Source organism: Aedes aegypti, chromosome 1 (genome assembly GCF_002204515.2).
Source record: "Aedes aegypti strain LVP_AGWG chromosome 1, AaegL5.0 Primary Assembly, whole genome shotgun sequence".
Classification (NCBI taxonomy): domain Eukaryota; kingdom Metazoa; phylum Arthropoda; class Insecta; order Diptera; family Culicidae; genus Aedes; species Aedes aegypti.
The window spans coordinates 272,255,131-272,280,220 of record NC_035107.1 but is presented as its reverse complement, the minus strand read 5'-3'; the positions used below and the strand labels follow the sequence as shown (position 1 = coordinate 272,280,220).

Genomic DNA, 25,090 nt, shown 5'->3' with positions numbered 1-25,090 from the left:
GTTCACTGTATGTTATTTATCTTGATTAAACTGCTATTGTTTTTCTAGAAACTTTGATTATATCAAAGAGTAGTAAAGATGTCAATAGAACAGAAATTTGTTTGACGCGGATTGGTGTTCCTAGGCGCGGATCGAATTTCTGAAGTCGTGATTTTCGCGGATACGATTTTAAGATTTTTGTAACAGCCCTGCATTACAATTTTAACATCATAAGTGACTATCTCGGGGATCGGATTCGATCCCTGGTCCTCGGCGTGAGAGACATGTGTTCTAACCACTACACCAGACCCGTTCCCTTATCATACAATATTATGTGATGCACTTCTTACCCAAAAGGCAGACGACCGCTCTTTTCTGCAGTAGCGTAGCTAGAGGATGCGGTGGGAGCGGTCCGCACCGGGCCCCGGTTTCCTAGGGACCCTAGGGTCCCTGTAGCATACAGTTATATTGATAAATGTAGCGTTGATTTCAACCTTATACAACAGTAATTTTTGGAAAGATCGTCGTGATTTTGGATTCAAAATTACATTATTCTGTAAAACCATCAAATATCCAGGGACCCTCTATATCTGGAGCCTAAGAAAGTTAGGAACTGCTTTGGAAACATCAGGCATATTCTAAATCAAGGCGATCTCTTTAAAATTTTGGAAACCGTCGGTCTTTTTAAAATTAATGTTTTTACTCCAGAGTTTACTACGCGACTATTCCATAGGTCTACAAATCATAGATAAGCTTCAGGAATTCTCCCACTGATTATTCTGAAGCTTTCTTCAGGAATACGCACAAAGACTTCTCCATGGATCTCAATAGATATTATAATACAGATTCCTCTAGTCCTTCTATTAGGAAGTCGATTTGAATATCTTTAAATGATTTCTCAAGCTATGTTAAGAGAAATTCCTTAAGAATTCGCTCCAGCCAATTTTTTATCAGTCCAACAGTGGAATTACTCCGCTCATTCTTCAAGAAATTAGATTTATAAATAGATTCTTTTAGTTCTACCGTTTTCAATTAATGATATCTCAGAGTGATAACTGGAGAAATATTCCTACAGGAATACTTCCGAAAAATTATACATAGGTTTATTCTAGAGTTGAAACAATTTGTGAAGAAAATATTCCGAGAAATCAAACAAGAATTCCTCGAAAAGCTTTCATGTTATTTATTTTTCAGTATTACTTTGTGACAGTTTTGAAACCACTCCTTCCTTGGAATTACTTCACTTATTGGCATAGAACTTGTTCCATATCTTCTGCCAGGCATTATTTTAGAAACTTTATTAGGTATTCTTCTTCATTTCTCGATTGTTTGTTTGAGATAAATTTTCTAGGATCCTTCAAATATTAACTTATTCAACTATTGAATTCATACTGGGTTTAAGACCACGAAAAGCCACAACAATTATTCCTGTAATACCTTCAATAGTACCACTTGAGATTTTCCAGGGATTTCCTATAGGTAATCCTGCAGACAATTACGCAGTTTTTACGCAATACCCTTATTTTTTCAGGAATTTCCTTGAACTATTTCTGAAAATTTTCTTAGCATCTCCTCGGGGCGTTCATAGAGAAATCCTAGATGGATTCTTTCAGAACATCTTTGGTAAATTATTGGAAGAACATGTCGGAGAACTCCTACAGGAAACTTAGGAGAAATCTCTTTATTTGTTTTCAGATAAATTGCTAGTTGCAATATAAAAGAAACTCTGAACTAAAAAAAGAAGAAATTCTGGACTTATTTCTGAATTCTATGGAAGAATCACTGGTTGAATTCCAATTTTTCTCCGAAAAAAACCTGGAAAAGCTGGATTTATCAGGGATTTTTATTCAACCTGGGAATCACAATCAGGGAAATTATGTTGAGGCAGTACTTCATGGTAGAACCGTAACGACACAGAATTTCTGGGTCAAAACCCGAGCTATTGGCTATTATTGGCCTCTCTTCAATCGAAAACAAAAAAATTGGCGGTGACGCTATCAAAACGCTGTTTTTGCTCTTCAGTGAGGATCCTTTCGAGTATGACATTTTATCGGTTTACTAAAACATGATTGATTTTTTAATATATCTATATTTGATCAGTAAAGGATTCACATAACTAGAGAGAGTAGTAAGTATGGTCTCTATTTTATGATAATCTCTATTTTAGATGAAAGGTCTCTGAAGTCTCATTTTATTCAAAATGGTCTCTAAAGTATCTTTTTCCTTATCTTGCTTGCTGTAATTTCTTATACATATTTCTTCTCATATTTATTGAGGAAAGCTCCAGGAATTATCCTAGTGGCTTCTCAAGAGATTTCATCTGGACTACTTTCATCCAGAAATTCTTCAAAAATTCCTCTATTAGTTATTTTATCAATTTTTTTCAGAAGATGCCTAAAGGAGTTTCTCCAGCATTTGCTTCAAGAAATCCTTGAGCACTTCAACGTTACCATGTACTGCCAGTAATTTCCTCAGGGATTACTTTTAACGAATTTCCAAAGAATATTCTAAGACTTCGTCCAATTATTTTTCACTCACATTTCAATCGAATTCTCCCTAAGACCCTAAGAGATCTTCCAAAGATTCCCACAGAATTTCTTCCTAGTAAACCCGCAATGGTTAATTCCAGAGTTTTTGATAAAATTCGTCCAAGGATTGTTTCAAGAAACCCGACAAGAGTTTCTACTCTATTTCATCTACGGTTATTCCAAAGATTTGCTCCAAAAAGAAGAAGAACAATTCAAGTAATACCTTAACTTTGACCTGTGTTTCATTATTGAGTTTCTCTAGATTTTTGTCTAGCGATTCCCCTGCATTTCTTCCAAGGATATCAAGATTCTTCCCAAAATTTTTCACCATTTACAACTACAGCATTTTTTCAAAGAATCCTCCGATCAATCATTTTTTGGGGATTTCAACCGATGTTTTTCCAGGAGTTCCTTCACAAAATACTGCGGGACATTATCCAGCGAATCAATGGATTATTATTTTTAATTATCTTTGCAATAATATAGAAAATCTTCTAAAATTTTAGAAATCCTAATTAATCAAGGATGACTTACACAAGTTTTAACAGAAGTTACCCTAAGATTTGCTTTAAGAATACGTCACGTTCTTCATCAATTTCTCATCTTTCTGGAAAATTTCGTTTACATTTCCCTGGAGAAATGTACGGAAAAACTTCTGGAAAATGCTTGAAAAAATCTTTGAAAACTTCCTTTGGAAATCTCTTGAAATTACTGGAAAAAATTCCAAAGAAATCTCAGAAACAATTTCTGGAGTAATTCCTGAAGGTATCCCCAGAGAAATCCCTAGTTAAAATCTGAAAGGAATTCTGGAGGACAATTTTGTTGTAAATCCTGAGAAATCTTTGAAGTCATGTGGAGAAGTTTCTGTTTGAATATTCCAACATTTTAAAACGGAAGTCTCGGAGGAATTTCTAGATAAAACGGATGAGAGAATCACTAACTTGTCAATAGTTTGATCTAGGCATATTAATTTAAAGTATTTCTTGTACCTGGTACTGTTTTGTAAAACCTGGAAATATCAGGGAATTTTATTTCGGTAAACGAGCAGACACCCTGCCAGATAAGATCACATTCTTGAGAAACTAATCTTCGAAGGAATCCCTAGAGTAATTTCTTGAAAGTATATTTAGAAAAATAAATCTAAATGAATTCTTCAAAGCATCCCGAACAAAATCTAGGAGGAATTTCATGGGAAGTTTGTGAAGGATTCGCTCACTGAACTACAAAAGAAATCTTCGAATGAATAAATCATGAAAATTTTAAAGAAATACATTCTCAGAAAATCATTACATACTACAGCTCGGCTAATCTTCATTCTTTTACCGAGATCCGTACAACCGAGCGGTCAGCAACTGAGTTTTAACTGATGTCAGCAATAAAATCGATTTTGTTTATAGTAGTACCTTTGGGAGCAACTGACATCGAACTTTTGCTGAGATGTCCGCAAATGAACTTCAGCTATGATCGGCATTCTGATTTAAGAGTGTATATATATAGTATTTTTGTTTTAGAAAGATCCCTTGAAAGGTGACTAGTTAGATAATCTAAGGACTCCTTATTAAAATGTGGTTTCTGTTCAGTACCTTTTTGGTCAATTTCTTAAGATACTTAGCCGTTATCAGCCCTAAGGACGTATCGGTATGTTACTCTTCATTAATTATCATCTTGAGTCGTAAAAGGAAATTTATAAACGACTTCAACATTAGATGAAAAAAATCCCTTATCTTCAATCACAAATCTGATTGTCGATAGAATGGCTGAACGTTGTCTTTTCCAACTCCTTCTACATTGTTTCCTGAGCCTAGTCAGATCGGAATTCCACCATGGGGTCCCTCTTGTAGTCTTCACAGACCACAGAGGACATGCTTCTTCAAAAGCTTCCATAATGAAGGATGTTGTAGTATCAACGGCATCATCCAAATCACTTGGATTTTCAATGGACGGAGAATATTCATGAAATTTGGTCGCAACCAATTCAGTGTAGAGTTCCCAGTTTGTTGACCGGGGATTCCTAATACGCAAGTCTGCGCAGTTACATTTGAATGTTCAAAGAAGATGTAGCGATGATCATATAATGATTCCTCATCTGATACATGCCAATTCTCCAACTCGTGATTGATTCTGTTCGAGCAGAGCGTGAGTTTACCATTTAATGTTTACTAAAAGTAGCAAAAACTGGGTCCACAAGGTTACCCAAACAGATAGCCTTCACGAAAGTAAGGTTCTTGAACTAGCTCCACTTGCATGAATTCTTTTATACTGAAGATTGATCTGAGCTATCCTAACCGCAGCCACTACCCAAACTTGGCAGGATTAAGCTTTTTGCAATCTCAGCATGAAAAAGCCACACGGATAAAAATCTGATTCCCACACCATGATTTACAAGTGATGAAATTCATAAATTGGTTAGGTCGTGATATCAGGACGACAAATCATGGTTTCTGGACCCATAATCATGAGTCTTCATAAACGTAACATCCAAAGCGACAACACAAAGCGGTGCACTTTGCTTTAAGTCATTCACATCGATCACCCATGTTTCATCACGATAGATTGGTACTGTGGTAAAGTACGTGGCTCTCAATCTGAAGGTTCTTGATTCGAATCTTGCTCTAGCAAATTTTGTTTTTATTTTTGTTTTCATTTTATCGGGTTGACTGACAGAATTATGCGCGTATAATAATTTTCGAGCATACGATGCATGATTTCGAGCACTCAGCTGCAACTTGTGTCGCGTTACGACAATCTGACTCACGATATCGTGAGTCCAAATCATGGTGTATTTTCATAAGATGAAAACACACTGGAATCATGATATCCGGGTGCATAATCATGATTCTGGATTCTGATTTTTACCCGTGCAGCAGCGAAACTATTGGAAGTTCATAAGTACACAACGATATCAAGTTCATCCACGAGTTACAGTTACTACAGTTTGTTCGAAATGTACAGGGAATGTACTAAAGGTTTTTTGATTCGATTTGGTGTTTTCCAGCAGAGACAATCAAGACTTCGATAGGCTCTACAATGGTTCCGGTTAACACACTGAAAAAAACTGGCCAAGAGGTTCCGCGTGATTAACCTGGGCAAAGAGTGCCACACGATACACGGATGAGAATAAGGCAAATATGGTAAAGATAGCTCTCTGTTAAGGTGAAACGGTTTTGAATCAACTTCTAAGATTACACTAAAACTTTAAAGGCACAAATCTCACAAAGAAAGCATTCAACAACAGTGTACTTTTTATTTTGGCTTTGTACACTAGCAGAAAGCTTAAAATAAGAAGATCAAAAACGTTTACCAACTATTTCTTCAGTTTTGTGCCTTTGAAATCGTAAGTAGGGGCACAAATCGGCCATTGTGCCGGCCATCTTTGGATTTCGAGATGTTTCACCTTAATAACTGTGGTAGAAAGTACTTATGAGAACACTAAGCTGGAAAGAAGGCTTTTCCCAGTGGGGAAGTAATGCCATGAAGAAAATCTGCTTACTTAACCGATCAAAAGACCTGTTGTATAAGCTAGATATAGACGTTGAGAACAACTGGCAATCAATCCCGCATATAGGTTTCTATCGCAGAACTAACTATCATTTGAACGCGTATTTTTCGTCGAACAACAGCGAATGCTTAATTATTTGATCCTTCAAAGTTCGTTGGCGCAAACAAACGGTAAAACTCTCCCGGCTGACTAACTGCGCTGCCGATGATTGCTTGTTGTGCTCCACCAAGAGTTCGGAGTACGCTTTACTACTACTTGGTGGTGGTACACCTAGTCGCTACAAATGGCAGCTGTTTGTGACGACGACGCCAACAGCAACGAGCACGGTTCTAGGAAGTGAAGTGACAGCAACAACACACGTTCTCCTATATGTAGAGATATTCTTTGTGTGTTTTGCTCTCGTCGCGTCGCGGGCTTCCATTTGGCGCTGAATGATGGAGGCGGAAATTAAACGCTGCTGTTTTCGAGAGATCCCCTCATGCATGTATACGAGCTACACGCGCTTATTTGAATACTGGAATCTCCTCTGATGGTGCGCTGCTCCCCCCGATCGTTGGCGTGACGAGAGGAATAACCATGATGATGACGACGACGACGACGATTATGGCAGTGACTGATGACGACTTGTGAAAAATAAGCAGCGGCAGCCTTCCAGTAGATTGGCATCTGAATTTGAATTGATTTCGGGTTCTTTATTTGATTCAGAACACTTTGTGTCATGTGGGAGGCTGGGTTGGAGGAGAATTCTGAAGAAAACGGACAATTAAGTAAATTTTCATGATATTCACCGGAAATTGAACCCAATCTCTCTCCTCATGACATTGATAGTTTACCATTGAGCACAGGAACGGTCAAAATATACATTACAATGCATATAAAGAACACCCTGGGCAAAGGCACAACCTTGTGATCAGCTTGATTGCTGTCAGGTCCTGGAGCTTAAAAGTATCTTTACTCTGAAAAGAAAGATGCACACTAGTGGTGCTATTGGTGATGTGAGTCAGAAGTGTTTCAAACTTAAACACTTTTGATGAACTTCACCAAAGAGTCGATATTATACTAGATCCTTTTATGAGAAGTGATTTAATTTTATTTTGTTATTCCATTGCAGATAAATAAGCGGGCGTAAATAGGTTCTTTGTTTTTTTTCCTTTTCTGTTCGTTTTGTACTTTCTTTTTATCTTTTTACTTTTTATTTCCTTAATTAAAAGAAACTCAATGGACCTACACTTGAAGAATATGCGACATTCGGAAGAATAGCTAAGTTGGAACCAATTCCCCAGTGAAAACAACAAATTCCTACATACCTAATCGCATGTGGATAAAAGACGTTCGACGATTTCATCTTCTACTAACAAGCAGCTGGTGTAAGAAAATAAAACTACCGTCAGACGGGGCAACTTTTGATTCCGGGGGCTACTTTGGACACTCACGTTTTTTATTTGTTTGCAGCATAAATATTAATCTCAGCTATTTCGTGTCTTCAGGAGTTTTATTAACCAATGTATGCTCTACAATCAGACATGAAAATTTTTTGGAACAATATCAACAATAACAGGATAAACAAAAAAATATATTAAACAAATCATAACAAAAATTCACAAGGCACAAAAAATTTGCTATGTGAACATTGTTCGAATTTTTCACATATCGTGGAAAGATGTTGAGAGCGTCACAAAACTATCGATTCATCATGTTTCACAGAAATGTGTGTTAATTACATGATAAAAATTGTAGTTTTTCAAAAACAGTTGATCAAAGGTCTTAATTTTCAGACTTTCATTTTATTTCAAAGTGTTTGTTTGTATATTTTCAACAAAAAACAAGTAAACCAAGGATTCAGAAAAGTTAATAGTTACAAAACATATATATTTTAATGCGTATAAATAGCAAACGCGCAACATATTCCCAAAGCAAAAACCTCGGTCATATTTTAAATTAATTCGTAGTACAGTTTCATCTGCGAAAAAAACTACCCTTAAGCCATCTAAAAACTATTGAGATTCAAAATACTACTAACAAAAGTAAAATTTAAATTGTTTACGATCTAGAGAAACATTATTGTTATACTTAATGCATTGCACTTCATATAAAAATTACTTTTAGTTACAGGAATTAATGAGATCCTGCTACATATCATATGGTAGGCGTTAAGTCAGAGGGGACCAAGTACAAATCATGGGAAAATTGGATTATTCTCTCTTTAGATGCAAAATTACCTTACCTTCGTTTCACTTTGACCAGATTTGATGAATGCTGTTAACTGCGATAGATATGTAACAAATTTACTTTGGAAGATCAATAAAATCGATAAAAGTGTGCAGTCAGAGTGGACCAAGTGCTTATTACCATAATATCGAAAATGATCAGCGCGAGAAAATGAAAAACATTTCAAGAGATTTGTCAGATTTTTTGACATCGAATGATTCTTCTACTTATCCTCAATAGAAATTTATAAATATTACTTAATTCGCTGCATTTGATTTTGATTTATCATATTTGAATGAGTGGTCATATTTCAATGGGTGGTCAGAAATTGTAACAATTTCTGTGCAGACAGAGCGGACCAAGTGTTGAAATGCAATAAACTGATTGATTATTGCATTTTTTTTTGAGTCAATTTCAGAGTCCGATAGAAGTTCATGATAGTTCTATGGTGTATGTATAAAATATGCTAGAACCCGCTTAATGGACCAGTAGATTTTGGTCGGTACTCAAGATTTTCACTTGGTCCACTCTGACTGAACACATATTTGAATTTTTCTGGTCTTCAATGCCCTGACCCTGCAAAACCTGTATTTCTAAGCTATCGTTATGCCACTAATTTCTGTTTTGATCAATGAATTATTGAAGAATTTACGATACTGGTGTCTAAGGGTTTTGATAATTTGCTTAGTTTGACCATGCAAGCATTAAATGATTGTTATTTTCCTAGAAATTGTTCAGTCAGAGTGAACCAACTCACTGAACGGTGGTCTTTAGTTCAGTCAGAGTGGACCAAGTACACATAGTCCATCAAAAAATCGTTCTATCAGAGGTTTCGATTATGATTTTTCATGATTAACACTTCTCATTATATTGTTTGAAAGCAACACAAAGATGTGTAGAAATATTGAACCAAAATTTAAACGAGTTCAAAAATTGCAAAGCGTTAGACTTTATATCCATTTTTCTCAAAATATGAAAAATGTCACTTGGTCCACTCTGACTTAACGCCGACCATATATACCATTAAGAACCAGAACGAATGTTAATAATTATTAATCAGATCTTATTTATCGTCGCAGTACTTGGTAGTTGCATCATTCGTTTAATACAACTTAAACAATCAAACATTCGTATCTGACAGTTTCGTTTAAAAGGAAGTCAACTTGAAATTTCATACTGGAAATTAAAAACTATGAACAGCATGTTTTGCGGAAAAGTGTTATATAGGTATGTGTATTTTCTCGCGGTTTACAATTGTCTTCATTATGTTTATCAACTAAAAACGTCCAACAACATCATACAAGACGATAATCTATAAAATTGGTCCAAAAAGTATGCGAAATAATCATTTTATAATCAAATCGTATGGCTTTCTAAAAGTGTCCAAAGTAGCCCCAGTTTTGTCTTGAAGGACACATATTTTTCGCTATTCAAGCAATTTTCTTATATCTTGATGGATTTGCTTCATATTTTGCACATTTGTTACGTACATATACAACTTATAAATATGCAAAAATTATCGAAACCTATCCATAATTCTTAGAGCTACAAGTTCTCAAAGTTGATGAATGTGGAAATAATGTCAAAAGAAGCCCCGTTTGACGGTATGGTAATATCCTCTATTTACTAATACATATTCTTTATTTATCAAACGCGAATCGTTGCAATTAGCGGTAGTAGTTTTGTTTCAAAAGTCTTCGATTATTTTTGTTCTTTTCTGTATAATAAAAATAAAGTTGATTGTGAATTAATTTTCTATAAAAAAAAGTGTAGTTATTGGCAGTTTTCTGCGAGTTATTAGATTACTATGAAAACATAACTGAATAGTTTTAATTAACAATGTATACCACTAGAAATCGTTTAAACTCATACCGCAAACGAACAGGCCATTGATGCACATACATTGTAATTTAAAGACAAATAGTATCGAATAAATTGAAAAATGGTAATAACTTTATGTTTCAAACAAGTGATTGTGTAAATGCTTATAAAGAAAGTGGAAGTTGGTGTGATTGATGGTAGTAAGTTTCAAACATGGTGATTATTAGCGTAATAACATTTGGTGATAATGCAAATATTAGTGTTAAAAGCAACCCTTCTTTTGCTGTAATGAAGATGATTTTGAGTGTTAATATGACTTTTTATTATATTTTTATTGGCAAAAAGTTTTATTTTTTTTAATCTGTGGGCTTCGTGGCCGTGCAATAAGTGTTACCAAGTATTTAGCCGCATCGATTTATTCCGGAAAACTTTTCGTCTAGAACGATTGTGCCACTGGGCGTTGCATACAAGTCCGTTGTACAGTGTGGTGCTTCCTTCAAAGGACTTAATCGTCCAATGGAAGCATTAAAGTGTCTTTTTTAATCTGGATGAAGCAATTGTATTGTGTTGTGGCTGATTTATAATTGTGAAGGTAATAATAAAAGTGATATAGATTATGATGTGGTGATGGTAATAAGAAATGTGACGTGGTTCTAATGTTGGTGATATCGATGATGTTTATCAAGTAAAGTGAAGGGAAAGTGTGACAAAACATTTCCCACCTTCTACCGTATCCTTCTGAGACAGATCGCAACAGTGTCTTCTTGGAAGCCATCTTTCCGTGTACGTCTGGTGAACTGCTTCAGAAGGATTACGTCCTCTTTCCTATCTAAAGTCTAGTTTAGAGCTTCGGACAGTATTCACTGTACGGCTTGCAACATACAATGCATATAAAGAAAACGATCATTTTTATTACACCATATAAAATAGACATTCAACGCTTAAAAATAAGAAACTGTTGGACCTTAAACGAAAATTGATCACTTCATTCGGAAATATTTCTTCAAATCACATTTTTAAGTTTTTCTATAACTACTCTAGCAAAAGTAATTTTGTGTTTTAACTTGTCTTATTGTGTCCTCCTTTTCTTCTATTACAGATTTTGACGAAATAATCATTGGATTATATTGAAAACCATATTCCTATTACGGTAAGTAATTCACTTTTACATCTATCTAGAATAGGCTGAGGACCACTGGTACTTAACGATTCGCTATGACTTATAGCAAAAATTAGGATAGCTCAGCGAATTGCTACTTGCAAGATAAATATTCGATGGATTCTTATTAATATCTTTAACAATTGCACGAAAAATTGCTTTTCCAGTGGCAGTAAGGCCTTTTCTTCCAAAAGATTAACTTCTTCTAATTTTTAATTATTAAACTCAGTATGATTAATGAATGTGATTAATTATGCGTTAACCCTTGCGTACCTGATGTCTAATTTGATCGAAACCATTTTTTCAGTCGTCTTCTAACTAAATTTCGTTATTTTCTCAGAGTTTATCCTCCAAAATCTTGTAAAAACCGGGTGTTTTCTCTTCAAGAAGCTGAGAAAATTTTAGTACAGATGCCAGAAAGCTTGTCCTCCATAAGCTTTAGGCTACTCTTTGAAAGGCTGGGAACCTTCTCTTTCAGACGCTGAAAAGCTTCTCATACAGAAAGCGAGTAGCTTCTTTTCCAGCATATGGGAAAGGTTGGTTCCATAAGCTAGGAAGCTTCTCCCTCATAATCTACATTAAAAACTTCTCTTTCAAAATGCCTAATCTTCTAGAAGCTTCGATGGAAACTTCTTTGAACCTCTTTCCCAGATGCTTGGAAGCTGCCTAGAAAGAAGCTTTTCTTCCAGAAGCTTGGAAGCGTGTCTACCAGAATTTTGAAAGCTTCTCTGCCAGCTTGGAAGTTTTTCTACCAGAAGCTTTGAAGCTGCTAATTCAGAAGCTTGGAAGCTTCTTTTCCAGATACTTGTTTTTGTTTTATTATAGAAACTTTCAGCCCAGAGCTAGTTCGTCTCTGTTCCAGATACTTGGAATTTCCTGTCTCTGCTTGTAAGCTTCTCTTTTATGAAGCTTTTCATGTAGTAACTGGGAAAGCCTTCTGCTGCAGAAGATTGACAGTTTATGCTGTAGAAGCTTATCTTGCAAAATCATGAATGTTGTTCTTCCTGAGATCTTTTGTAGAGGCTTGACGGTTTCTACCCCAGTACTGTTTAGATTTTATTTACCAGAAGTTTGGAAGCATCCTAACCCAAAGCTTAGAACCTTCATTTAGGAGCTAATAAGATTTTCTTTATTAACCTGGGAAATTCCAGAAACGAGACCTGGTAATGTTCCAGAAGCTTGGAAGTTTCCTCACCAGAAGCTTAAAAGTATCTCTACCAGAAGCTTGGCAGCTCCTCTCTTCTTCTCCCTGGCATTAGCGTCCTCACTGGAACAGAGTCTGCTTCTCAGCTTAATGTTCTTATGAGCGCTTCCACAGTTATTAGCTGAGAGCTTTCTTTGCCAAAGTTGCCATTTTCGCATTCGTATATCGTGTGGCAGGTACGATGATACTGTATGCCCTGGAAAGTCAAGCAAATTTCCATTATGAAAAGATCCTGTACCGACCGGGATTCTAACCCAGACACCGTCAGCATGGCTTTGCTTTGTAGCCGCGGACTCTAACCACTCGGCTAAGGAAGGCCCCTCAGAAGCTTTTCTACCCGAAATTAAAAAGCTTTTAATCTAGAAACTGGGGAAGCCTTCTGTTACAAACGATCGACCGCTTACCATATAGTAGCTTCTCTTCCAAAATCTTGAAAAAAAACTGAGTGGTTTGTTTTCTAGAGGTGGAAGCTAGGAAGCTTCTCCACCATCATCTATGATTAAGTGTTTTTTCAAAATGCCCAGCTGGAGGCTTCTATTAAAGAGGCTTGCAAACTTCTTTTCCATAAGCTCGGAAGCTTCTCCGATAGAAGCTTGGTAGCTTATCTGCTAGAGGCTTGGAAGCTTCTCTTCCAGGAGCTTGGAAGCTTCTCTGTCAGAAGCATGGAAGCTTCTCTTCCAGGAGCTTGGAAGCTTCTCTGCCAGAAGCTTGGTAGATTCTCTTCCAGGAGCTTGGAAGCTTCTCTGCCAGAAGCTTGGTAGATTCTCTGCCAGAGGCTCGGAAGCTTCTCTGCCAGAAGCTTTAAAGATTCTTTGCCAGGAGATTGGAAGATTCTCTGTCAGAAGCTTGGAAGTTTCTCTGCCAGAAGCTTGGAAGCATCTCTGCCAGAAGCATGGAAGCTTCTCTTCCAGAAGCTTGAAAGCTTCTCTTCCAGGAGCTTGGAAGCTTCTCTGCCAGAAGCTTGGTCGATTCTCTGCCAGAAGCTTGGAAGCTTCTCTGCCAGAAGTTTGGAAGCTTCTCTGTCAGAAGCTTGAAAGTTTCTCTGTCAGAAGCTTGGAAGCTTCTCTTACAGAAGCTTGGAAGCTTCTCTTCCAGGAGCTTGGAAGCTTCTCTGCCAGAAGCTTGGTAGATTCTCTGCCAGAAGCTTGGAAGATTTTGTGCCAGAAGCTTGAAACCTCCTCTTCCAGAAGCTTAGAAGCTTCTCTGCCAGAAGCTTGGAAGCTTCTCTGCCAGAAGATTGTAAGATTCTCTGCCAGAAGCTTAGAAGCTTCTCTGCCAGAAGTTTGGAAGCTTCTCTGTCAGAAGCATGGAAGCTTCTCTTCCATAAGCTTGAAAGCTTCTCTTCCAGGAGCTTGGAAGCTTCTCTGCCAGAAGCTTGGTAGATTCTCTGCCAGAAGCTTGGAAGCTTCTCTGCCAGAAGCTTGGAAGATTCTTTGCCAGGAGATTGGAAGATTCTCTGTCAGAAGCTTGGATGCTTCTCTACCAGAAGCTTGGAAGCTACTGAATTAACTGTCTCTGCTTGGACTTTTTTATGAAGCTTCTCTTTCGAAATCTTGGAAGCGTCTCTTCTAGAAACTTGATTATTTGATGCACTAGGTACGAATTTGAAATAAATATTATTATGAATTTGTGTATTTTTAACTAATAAATGCTTTGCCAAGATTACAAACAGTAATTGACGTGGCTAGTAAGTTTCCCCGTATTAAAAAAGTTCAGCTTTAAACTCAAACAGAATATTAGCTAAATTATAGCACTCATGTCATTAGAAGCGACTCGAATTCGCCACAACATGAAGTCTACATCACAGCACCAGCAATCAATTATGGGTACTACACCAGCAATGAAGGCCAAAACCGACACAAGAACACTTCCATAAATTCTAGCTCATGCCATAACCCTACTGCCCGCATCGATCCACCGCTAACAACCTTATTCGACGAGAGGGACGAACTAGAATTCCTATAATTGCAGTGCAAGTGTAGAGAAATACCTGCATCGCCATTCCGAAAAACCTCCTCCAAACTGCTCGAGTATATACTTAGCATCAGACACACATCGACCAGAATGAACCGGACAGCCGGATAGACGTGCAGCAGCAGCAGTTCCGATGCAGGGGGGTTTGCTGACTTGCAGTCTGCCACCTTATCCATACCACATAACCTCTCTTCCATTGTGCCAGCCAGTGTGAACGTCTTCACGGTTTCTTCCGTTCGTTGGGAACGTGTTGCCAAGCTGCACAAAAACGTGCCAACATCGACGCCGTTGGATCGACCAGCCCTTCGGTTTCCATTATGATATGGTGCTGCTGCAAGAACGAAAGTATTGTACTGCCCATGATCGCATAGTCGACGGAAGCGCCAATATGACCATTTTGCTATATATTTTCACTAATAATAATAATGCTGGTGCTAACGTCAACCATGCAAACTTGGCGCATTATAAGTATTGCATTCGTCGTCAGTTTTCTCATAATAATAACATTACGGAGAGCGCCGGGCTCCGGGAAGAACCTGACTCCTCTACTGGCGGTGGCAAAAGCTGTGCACAAAGAAGCGACCTTTGTACGCACGTTTTCTTGGTGGTCGTTACTCGGATGTAAAAAGAGGAGGCTTCTCGATAACTTAGTGATATCGACAGAATAATGTGTCCACCACAATTTGCGCATACAAACTTTTTGGTATATTCCTTCACACAGGACAGACGTCCTTAGCGTGAGAAGAACCACCGCAAATCATGCATTTAGCATTCATACGGCAATGTTTAGTACCATGACCGCACTTTTGGCACCGACGGCACAAAGAAAATGTTCTCCAAGTTTCTGGAATTGTTCCCATGTCACGCATACATCGAATCTAACTTTTGCTTTTTTCTAAAGCATCAATATTATTTAGATCACTTTTGTTAAAAAGAACTTAATAACATTCTTGAGAAAGCCCTTTCCGACGAATGCCATTCATAATGATTACTTGGACTGGGTAAAATCCAAGTAAATTATTTATTCCATTTTTGATCTATGCAGGTTACTTATAGTAGTTTGAGAGACCTTTCAAGACGACCTTGAACAGTTTTGTCGTCATAAGTAAAAAATTAGTAAAAAAGCCTTCACGGAGAAATATTTTTACCTAATTTTTGAGTTTACTTTACCCAAAATTAAGTATATCGATTATAGTTTCAACCCAAAATCTCTCGGTTTTCTTTTTCTCCCATACGAATGTTGTCAAAAATAGAGAGAGCTGCATCTACCCAATGGGGTTACTTTGGCCCAATAAGCCAAAATGCAACTTTTCTTATGTTTGGGTCGAAAGAACTCAATTTTGCGTTAAATCAACCCAAAATTGAGTATATTTTTCTAATGGAATTAAAGCCAAACTACCTAGTGGGGACCTTGGAAATTTAGCCAAAATTGAGTTATTGGGCTCAACTACGGAATTGCGTTGAAACAACCCAAAATTGAGTTGAATTCCGTCTCCGTGTGGGCTGCTTTGATTTGGTGTTCGGAAAATTTGTCTAGAGCATCGAACTGATTGCTCATTTCCAACGAAAAATCGAAGGCACGAGTCCGTAAAAGGATCAATAAGGGATCAATAGGTCTAAATTGAAAAGTACTTTTTTATTTCTCTAGGTAGTTTCAAATTTTCCGCCAGCATAAAGAATTTATGTACGCACAGCACCAGAGTACGACGCGCACTCTTGGATTAGATAAAACGATTTTGCTTATCAAACCAATTCACAAGCATGACCAGTATGTCATGGAGCGTGGCAGATTTTAGCGCCATTGCGTAGCCCCTTGTAACTCCGCTTTGTTCCCGGTATCCCGACAAGAACAACCAACCAGGGACTGTGGCATGTGCTGCATATATAGGGTAGGTGTACCAGTTATCGCCATAGTGGCTCCCTATTTCGCCATACGTGATATATTAAATGCCTTCACATTTTGAAAAATCTTTTGTGTTTTAGCAGTAAGATAAAGGATAAATCTTGATGTTAAAACATTCAGAAAGATTAAAAATGTAAAAGTTATCCATATTTTGCATATGGCCAAATAGGGAACCACTATGGCCATAACTGGTACACTTTCCCTAGTTGTAAAATTTATGACAGTCAGCACGATAAATCATCTCTCGTCGCGCCCCAAACCGACCTCGACCCACCTCGAGCCGGAGTCACAGGGCTGCAGTTTGCAGAAAATGGTGCACAGCTAGCCATAGCCAATCATCATCATCGGCGGCACCAGTTCTCAACGACCCGAAGAGCTTTTTGTTGCCCCATCGCGCTTGGCCATGACGCCACCATGGCCTGCGCCTTAGTTTTGCTGCTTCGGCGATTAGTCGACGAAAGGCCATTGGATCATCCTCGCGCCAGAATAGCAAACAGCAGCAGCGCGCTTTGAACTGAGTCATGGTCAAAGCCAACAACGGTTACTACGATTCAGCAGTAGCTGCGGCGCGGCAGTGAGAAGTGCCAGTGCGGCACTTGGGTTGTAATCGTAGTAATCGATGTGATTCAGGCAAAAACCTACTTCGATCGGAAAAACAAACAATATACACATTCAGAAGGACCGCTCCGCGCGCGCACACGCTCGCCTACTTGACATCAGCGCTATATGCGCAGGGCTGGTAGTGAGTCACTTTTTAGTGTTTTTTTAATTATTCTCAGAACAAATTCATAATACAGTTAACTCTCCCTTACTCGATATTCCGTATCTCGATATCGAGTTAGAGAACCATAGTAAAAGTTGGTTTTCATGATTGTGCGATATTTGCCAGAAAACCATTCGCCAGAAAACTATTCGCCAGAATGACATCTGCCAGAAAACCATTTGCCAGAATGTACCATTTACCAGAAAACCATTTGCCAGAATGTACCATTCGCCAGAAAGTACCATTCCCCAGAATTATTTTTATTGTCGATTTTGATCAATTAATGCATGGTGAAATATCTCGGAATCCAAAGATGGCCGTCACAATATTCGAATTGTGCCTTTTTCACATCTTCAAGAGCACTAAATTGAACTAACAGTATTGTAATAATCTCGTTCTTCTCATTTCAAGCTTTCTACTAGTGCACAGAGCAGAGACAATATAACAATGTTATTCTACATCTCTTGCGAGATTTTTGCCTATAAGGTTTTAATACAATATTCAAAGCTGTTTTACCTAGTTTTAACTTCGAGAAAATGCATTTCCTTTCACCGCGATCTGTTCTTCATCAGAATATTGTATTGTACATAATTTCTCGATAATTTTTGCTTTTCAATTGACAGTTTATTGGGATTGTGCTACTTTCTACCAAATATCGATATCCCGAATGTCGTTTCGCCAAACACCAGTTCCGCAAATGTCCTGAATATCCCGTTTGCTCAAGTGGCATATTTTCTCGAAAATGTTCTGGCACTCATAATTATCATAACTTATTGTATATTTCAGGGTGCTAAACGGTTCATATGATATGCATCCTTCTTTTTTGATCAGCGGTTCTTTAAAGTTTCTCCAAACTCAGCATTCTTTCTAGTTCACCACTCTGTCTCTGAAGATTGTTTCTTCATATTGAACTGGATCTATTTTGGGGCCGCCCATAAACCACGTGGTCGTTCAAGGGGGTAGAAGGGGGTGTATCCCCAGACAACCAAAATGCACGTATAATTAAATCACCTTTTGCTTTATGCGATGCTTATATGTGCAAAGTTTCACGTATAAGATGTCGCGAAAAGGCCTTATGCGTACAAAAGTGGAGGCGATTTACGTACATATTTTATATGATGAAACATAACATGCAATGCGAGTGTGTAGTTTTTCTTGCGAATTGGTCTAAACTCTTATGCGACTTTATTTATGATAACAAAGTTTATTTGACAGCTGCTACGGATTGATCCGACTTACTTTGTAAAACTATGCGGAACGAAACGAAATGTACATATGAACTCATAAAATAGCGTTTTATGCGAGGAAACTCATCGATCAAACGATTTCACTCACCATTTAGTGCGGAAGTGATGCAGTTTGTACAAATAAATGACTTTCGTCGTATACTGCTATGCGACTTCTGGTTGTCTGGGTCCTAATACCACGTTCCATACAAATTTTGGGCCATTCGGGAGAATGGATTGCGGGGAAAAGTGTCATTCGTGTAACTGGCGTTCGAGGAAATGATATTCGAGGGAACAACATTCGGGTAATAATAGACCAAAAGGTTTTTAGTGATAATGGTCACCTAAATTTCGGTACACGAAAAAGTATTCAAAAAAGAATCATTGCCTATCGCTACTTGGTATGGTTTGGTGAAAATAAGAATTTTTCATTCTTCATATATAGGATGTTCTTATTAATTTTAAAATTGTTTTCAATTGTCTGAAAGCTCCTGAAAATTGTTATAGGAAATGTAATTTTGGTTTGCGAGTGGAGGCATTATTTACTTCATCGAACAGACGGCACAAGTAGTTTCAACGTATATCGAAATCTTTTAAATTTCCAATGAACTAGCCCTTAAGAGGCAACACAACTTTGAAGAACAGCTTATGATGAAAAGAAGAGAAAACTACTTGTCAAATATTCCAAACCATAATTTCCTATAAAACTTAATAGTATAAAAAAAAAAACATTTAATTGAAACTGAAAAATTCAGAAAGAAAACCGTATGGAATTTACTAATTATAAAATAACATTATTTCATGCTATAACATTTGTATAACAAAAGTTGCAGCGTATATTGAAATCTCGCAATTATTCAATGAATTAGTCGATAAAAAGAATCAAAACTTTTAAGAACAGCCTATGCTGAAAAGAAGGGCGAATCTCTTGTGAAGTCTTTCAAACCATAATCTGATTTTACAGGGACAATATATTAAAAAAAAACTTAGGGGAAGGGGTGGTAATATGAACAGGGGTGGTAAAATGAACACAGTGCCTTTTATCGAGAAAAAAAAAAAACAAATTTATTTGAATTTTTGTCACGCACGGACGATTTGAAGCATAAATCGGAGTGTTCGGGTTGATACGGAGGTCAATTGAAGTGAAAATATCAACGCAAACTAAGATTTTAGAAAACCACGTTTGAAAATTAGGACCGACGTAACTTTTAGCTTGGGTGTCTTGAGGTTTTTCAGTGAGGTGAATATCGTTGTGATATGATGTCAAATCTGATACCTTTAGAATTCTTTTTGAATGGGTTACAATCATTAATGGATATATTTTCGGTAACGAGATGAAAATTTTCAGAAATATATGTTTTGCTCACGTTTTTTGCACGATGTTCATTTTACCACCAACAGCTGTTCATTTTACCCACATAGTGCAGGTAAAATGAACATTTGCACCGTTTTTTGCTAGCGATAAAAATATGTGAAAATTTTGCTATTTTAGTCTGAATTCATGTTGCTGCTATAGATGACATCCCTAATTTTAATGATGTTCGATAGAATTTCACAAATTCCACGTTTTTCTATCAGAAACAAGATGATATCCTTAATGTGTTCATTTTACCGCCCCTTCCCCTACTTTATTATCCGTTATGCTGAATATAAAATCGTTACACAGTAAGCATACATTGTGGAGCAGCTTTTAATGAATGCAACTGTTATTCTATTGTATGTTTTCTGCTTTTTGTTTCATGGTCCCTCAGGATTAAGTGCAGTCTTTTCAATTCATATATATAAAGCTTCAAATGATGATGTTGATCATTGAATGCTCGAAAAATCGATATTTTTTAACCATGAGGAAGCCATGTGTACCTAATCCAACAATTAGAATACTAGAACCACAATCCCCAAAACGTATATTCGAAACTGGCTCACTAAGTCAACTAGTGTCCAAGAGACCCTGTATTTTTTTTTTTTTTGAGTATACTAACAAAAATAATCCCACAAAACGTTTTAACGCTCTGGCTCGATTATTTCTCCTAAAATTGCAAACTTGATCCATCTGAAGAAAAAAAAAATCTAGCGGTTGGTCCATTCTGGGGAATGGTACATTCTGGCGAACGGTTTTCTGGCGAATGGTACTTTCTGGCAAATGGTTTTCTGGCATATGGTACTTTCTGGCGGATGTCATTCTGGCGAATAGTTTTCTGGCGAATGGTTTTCTGGCAAATATCGCACAATCGGTTTTCATGGCTAACTCGATGGTCCCTTGGATCGCAGTTGCATTGGTTTTGTGTTCTGTAACTCGATACCTCCCTAACTCGATGGTCCCTTCAATATCGAGTAAGGGAGAGATGACTGTAGTATCGAAATATTAATTCAAGGTGTTTCTTTTGTTGTACAAGTGTTTCAGAGTTAATTCAAAAAATCAAAGAGTGAATCAGAGTTTCGCATAACTTATGATGATTGCTAACAATTTGAATTACATTCATCATTGTAGAGCTAAGTGATTACCAAGTGGTTTTTGAAGGCGCGGATCCCTTCAAGGTTCTAGAAACATCTCGAGGACCCCTTAGAACTTATATTAGTTGAATCAAGTTTTATAGAAATGAGGAATTTATCTATATCATATTGCCAGATATCCACCAACACCCAGCACCTAAAGAGATCTAGCTATGAAAAAATTACCCGATTAGCAAAAATCCAATTGCGCGTTTGTAAAGATGGACAATGGATGAGATAAATTATCAAAAGAAAAAACTCCCTGGTATAGTACCAATGAGTTACATAGAATATCCAATGTTGAAATATTGGAACAAATGTCAAATAAAATAATAAATAATTTCAGGCAAAAATCGTTACAATCTTCTATTGCCACGATTAATGCGTTAAATGTTTAGGTTAAGTTAGGGGCAGTTTTTTAATTATCGGACAGGTTTGGGCCGGAGGTTCTCCGATTTATGTGAAATTTTTACCAGAGGTAGAGCTCGTGGATATATGACCAAAAGTGAAATTCAAAAAAATTATAGTGGCCTATTTCCCCGGAAAACTCTAGATGAATTTTCACGATTTCCCTATATACCTCAAACTTTAAAAATTCATATCTCCTGAACTATGCATCGTAGAACAAAAGTCTTTTAGTGAAATCGAAAGGAAATTTTCTCAGCAATCTATTAAAAATATAAAAAGAAAAACATTTCCCAGAAAATTTTTCACCACAAAGAAAATTGTCGGAAAAATAGCGGAAAAACTGTCGTCTGTATCATGAAAAATTTCCATAAAATATTTTTTGTTTCATCAATCCATACTCTAACTTTCGTCCATAGACGCCAAAGTGGTATCTTTTACCGTTTAGGCGACAGAACTGAAAAACCGATGACCACCCGCACGCTTCCCATAGGAACATGTGTTCTATTGTGCGCTGACGGCGGCAGTAATTTACACGTATTGTACGTGTAACGCAGTAAACCATCCTTCCCTTTCCAGTCAAAAGAAGCTTTTTGTTAATCCGAGCACTCTCCATTGGTCTTTTGGGTGTTTTGTGTGCTCTTTATCAACATTGTTATTTAGTATTAAAGCTAGCAGCCTCTATGGGAGCCGCACGGGAAGTTCTTGTAACAATCAATCATTATGCTAACCTTTCCCTGGGCAAAGGCACAACCTTGTGATCAGCTTGATTGCTGTCAGGTCTCGGGGCTTAAATGTATCTTTACTCTGAAGAGAAAGATGCACACTAGTGGTGCCAATGGTGATAATAATCAAAAGTGTTTTCTAATGAACACTATTGATTACCATCGCCGTGAACTGATACTTTACGTGGTCTATGATGAAGCGGCCCTTGTTTGTTTTTTCTATACGCATTTTATTTATACTTCCAGACACTCATCCGGAGCATTATTTTATTTGTTTTAATGTGCATCAAAACCTCCTAACATTGAAGAAATCGCGCTGAACAGGAACACGCATGGCCGTACAAGGATACAGCAGAATCTTATTAAATCTGTTTCTTATACCAATAATATCGCTATTTACTAATTACTAATTATAACACTCTCTTCTCGTCAGCTAGCGTCATTTCAGGATTAAGTTTTTCATCATAGCATTGAATATATTATAAAAACTGATAAAGTGTTCAAATTGAAGCATGGAACATATGCGCTATGAAAGAAGTTTTGTGCTGGTCAAACGAATGCCGTCAGACTAAAAAAACTTGTGACTAATCGCTATCTCTATTTATAGGTACCCGTAACCGCAAATAGGAATAGTAACTCATGAGAAAAAACTAGGATATAAGTGAGTAGGAAATAATCACTAACATTCCCAACACTGAAAAGGTAAGCACATATACTATTCCATTAATTCCATTCTAAAATAAATCTGATTAAGGAGTGTTATCTTAGACGCGTACTCGGAGGTAGTTTTAGTGAAAACAGGTAGCCCAGTGTAAGTGATTAGTATAATCTGCGCTTGTGATTGCTGTGCGATGCGCTTCATTATTGCAGGACATTGTTCTCATTATTATCGCGGCCTTCAGCCCGTCGACGAGATCACCTTAAGAAGATATATGAATAATCTCGTTGCTGGTTTTGAAAATAGTGATAATGTAATAATATAGTGAGATGACGTTATTGTGTCGAATAAGTTTGTGTGGTTAATAGTAGTAAGCTACAAAGATGGTGATTATTCGAGTGATGATAGTTGGTGATATTATGAATAATAGTGATATAAGCAACAAAAACCTTACTTTTATTTTAATGAAGATAATGATATTGAGTGTTGATATGATTTATTTATTACAGTGATTATTTTGTAATGAGAAGTTTTATACTTTAAACCTGATAGAGCAGTAGTGTTGTGTTGCGGCTGGGTTATAGATGTGATTTTAATAACAAAATTGGTACAGATAATGGTGACGCTGTTAGTAGAAATTCAGTTGATAATAAAGATAGTGATATCAATACCAGTGAATAGTGCTATGAAGTAATCTAATAGTTATCAAGTGAAGTGATAGTGTGAAAAGAACGTTTTCCACCTTCTACCGTAACCTTCTGAGACAGATCGCAACAGTGTCTTCTTGGAAGCCATCTTTCCGTGCACGTCTGGTGAACTGCTTCAGAAGGATTACGTCCTCTTTTCTATCTAAAGTCTAGTTTAGAGCTTTGGACAGTATTCACTGTACGGCTAGCAACATACAAAAAAAAAAAAAAAAAAAAAAAATAAAGCTAGCAGCCTCTATGGGAGCCGCACGGGAAGTTCTTGTAACAATCAATCATTATGCTAACGTTTGAAGGATCAAATCTTAAGATCCAAACTTATCAATATATTCTAAAAATGTTGTTTCGGCCAGGACGTCTTTCATACGTTGTGTATTTTAAGATTCAACGGACGACAAATCAAACGAACGACTTTCACTTTAACTGATTTATTACCACTGAGAGGCAGCATGCCTACTCGGTGGGGAAACGAGAGAAACTACATTCTTACAAGGTCAATGGGGGCGCATTATATAGACGCAAAATACGGACAGATAAAACATACAATAATTATTCATTACGCGCATTCGCTTCTCAATACAGTTTGGCGCGCTGTTGGGTTGGCACCAACTGTAGAGGCTGCATGCTGACTGGTAGTGGAATATTCCACAGCAGCCATCAATGGAACAATAGATAGCGTCCCTGAGTGTTATACAGTTGATTGATATTATTTACATGCGAATACTTCCAAGCAACAATCACAATTTATATCAAACATATCACTTTGTATAGAAAACAAAACTTAAAATTTATGCGCGCGCTTTTAGTACATTATCTAATCATTTGATAAATTGACAAAAAATTGAAACAAAAACAAGTAAATTACAAATAGCATTTTATGTATGCATAAACATCCGTTTTGATGGCAACTACTTGACACTGAGGGTCAGTACCTATTTATTACCTATATCATTACCAATATTATTTAATGTTATCATCGTTTTCAATTAAAGACTGTTAGCCTCAATAGTAAAGGTTGCGAATAAAGGACATACAAAACACCCAACAGACCAATGGAGAGTGCTCGGATTGACTAAAAAGCTTCTTCTGACTGGAAAGGGAGGGATGGTTTACTACGTTACACTTACAATGCGTGTAAGTTACTGCCGCCGTCAGCGCATGGTTATGAAGCGCACAATAGAACACATGTTCCTATGGGAAGCGTGCGGGTGGCCATCGGTTTTTCAGTTCTGTCGCCTAAACGGTAAAAGATACCACTTTGGCATCTATGGACAAAAGTTAGAGTATGGATTGATGAAACAAAAAATATTTTTTTGAAAATTTTTCATGATACAGACGATAGTTTTTCCGCTATTTTTCCGACAATTTTATTCATGGTGAAAAATTTTCTGGGAAATGTTTTTCTTTTTATATTTTTAATAGATTGCTGAGAAAATTTCCTTTCGATTTCACTAAAAGACTTTTGTTCTACGATGTATAGTTCAGGAGATATGAATTTTTAAAGTTTGAGGTATATAGGGAAATCGTGAAAGTTCATCTAGAGTTTTCCGGGAAAATAGGCCACTATAATTTTTTTGAATTTCACTTTTGGTCATATATCCACGAGCTCTATCTCTGGTGAAAATTTCATACAAATCGGAGAACCTCCGGCCCAAATTGTCCGATAATAAAAAAAAATCCCCTTAGGTTAAGTATATTCAAAGCGTTTTTTTTTTCTCTTATAAGCAGGTGAAATCAACTCACCTGTAAAAAATCTGAACTGCTACGGCAAATGAAATGTAATAGTTGTTAACAAAATGTTAATAAAATCTTAAATTTGTTTTACCAAATTAGGATGATAGTGT

At 37.0% G+C, this 25,090-nt stretch overlaps 1 protein-coding gene across 2 annotated transcripts in view; it reads left to right on the top strand.

Moving 5' to 3' along the window:
- Positions 1-25,090, top strand: part of LOC5573065 (AN1-type zinc finger protein 6) — a 173,079-nt gene that overhangs the window by 36,229 nt on the left and 111,760 nt on the right. For both annotated transcript variants that reach the window (XM_021837838.1, XM_021837837.1), the window contains one exon: positions 11,135-11,185. The gene's annotated coding sequence lies outside the window, so the exon portion shown is untranslated. The remainder of the gene's footprint in view (positions 1-11,134; positions 11,186-25,090) is intronic.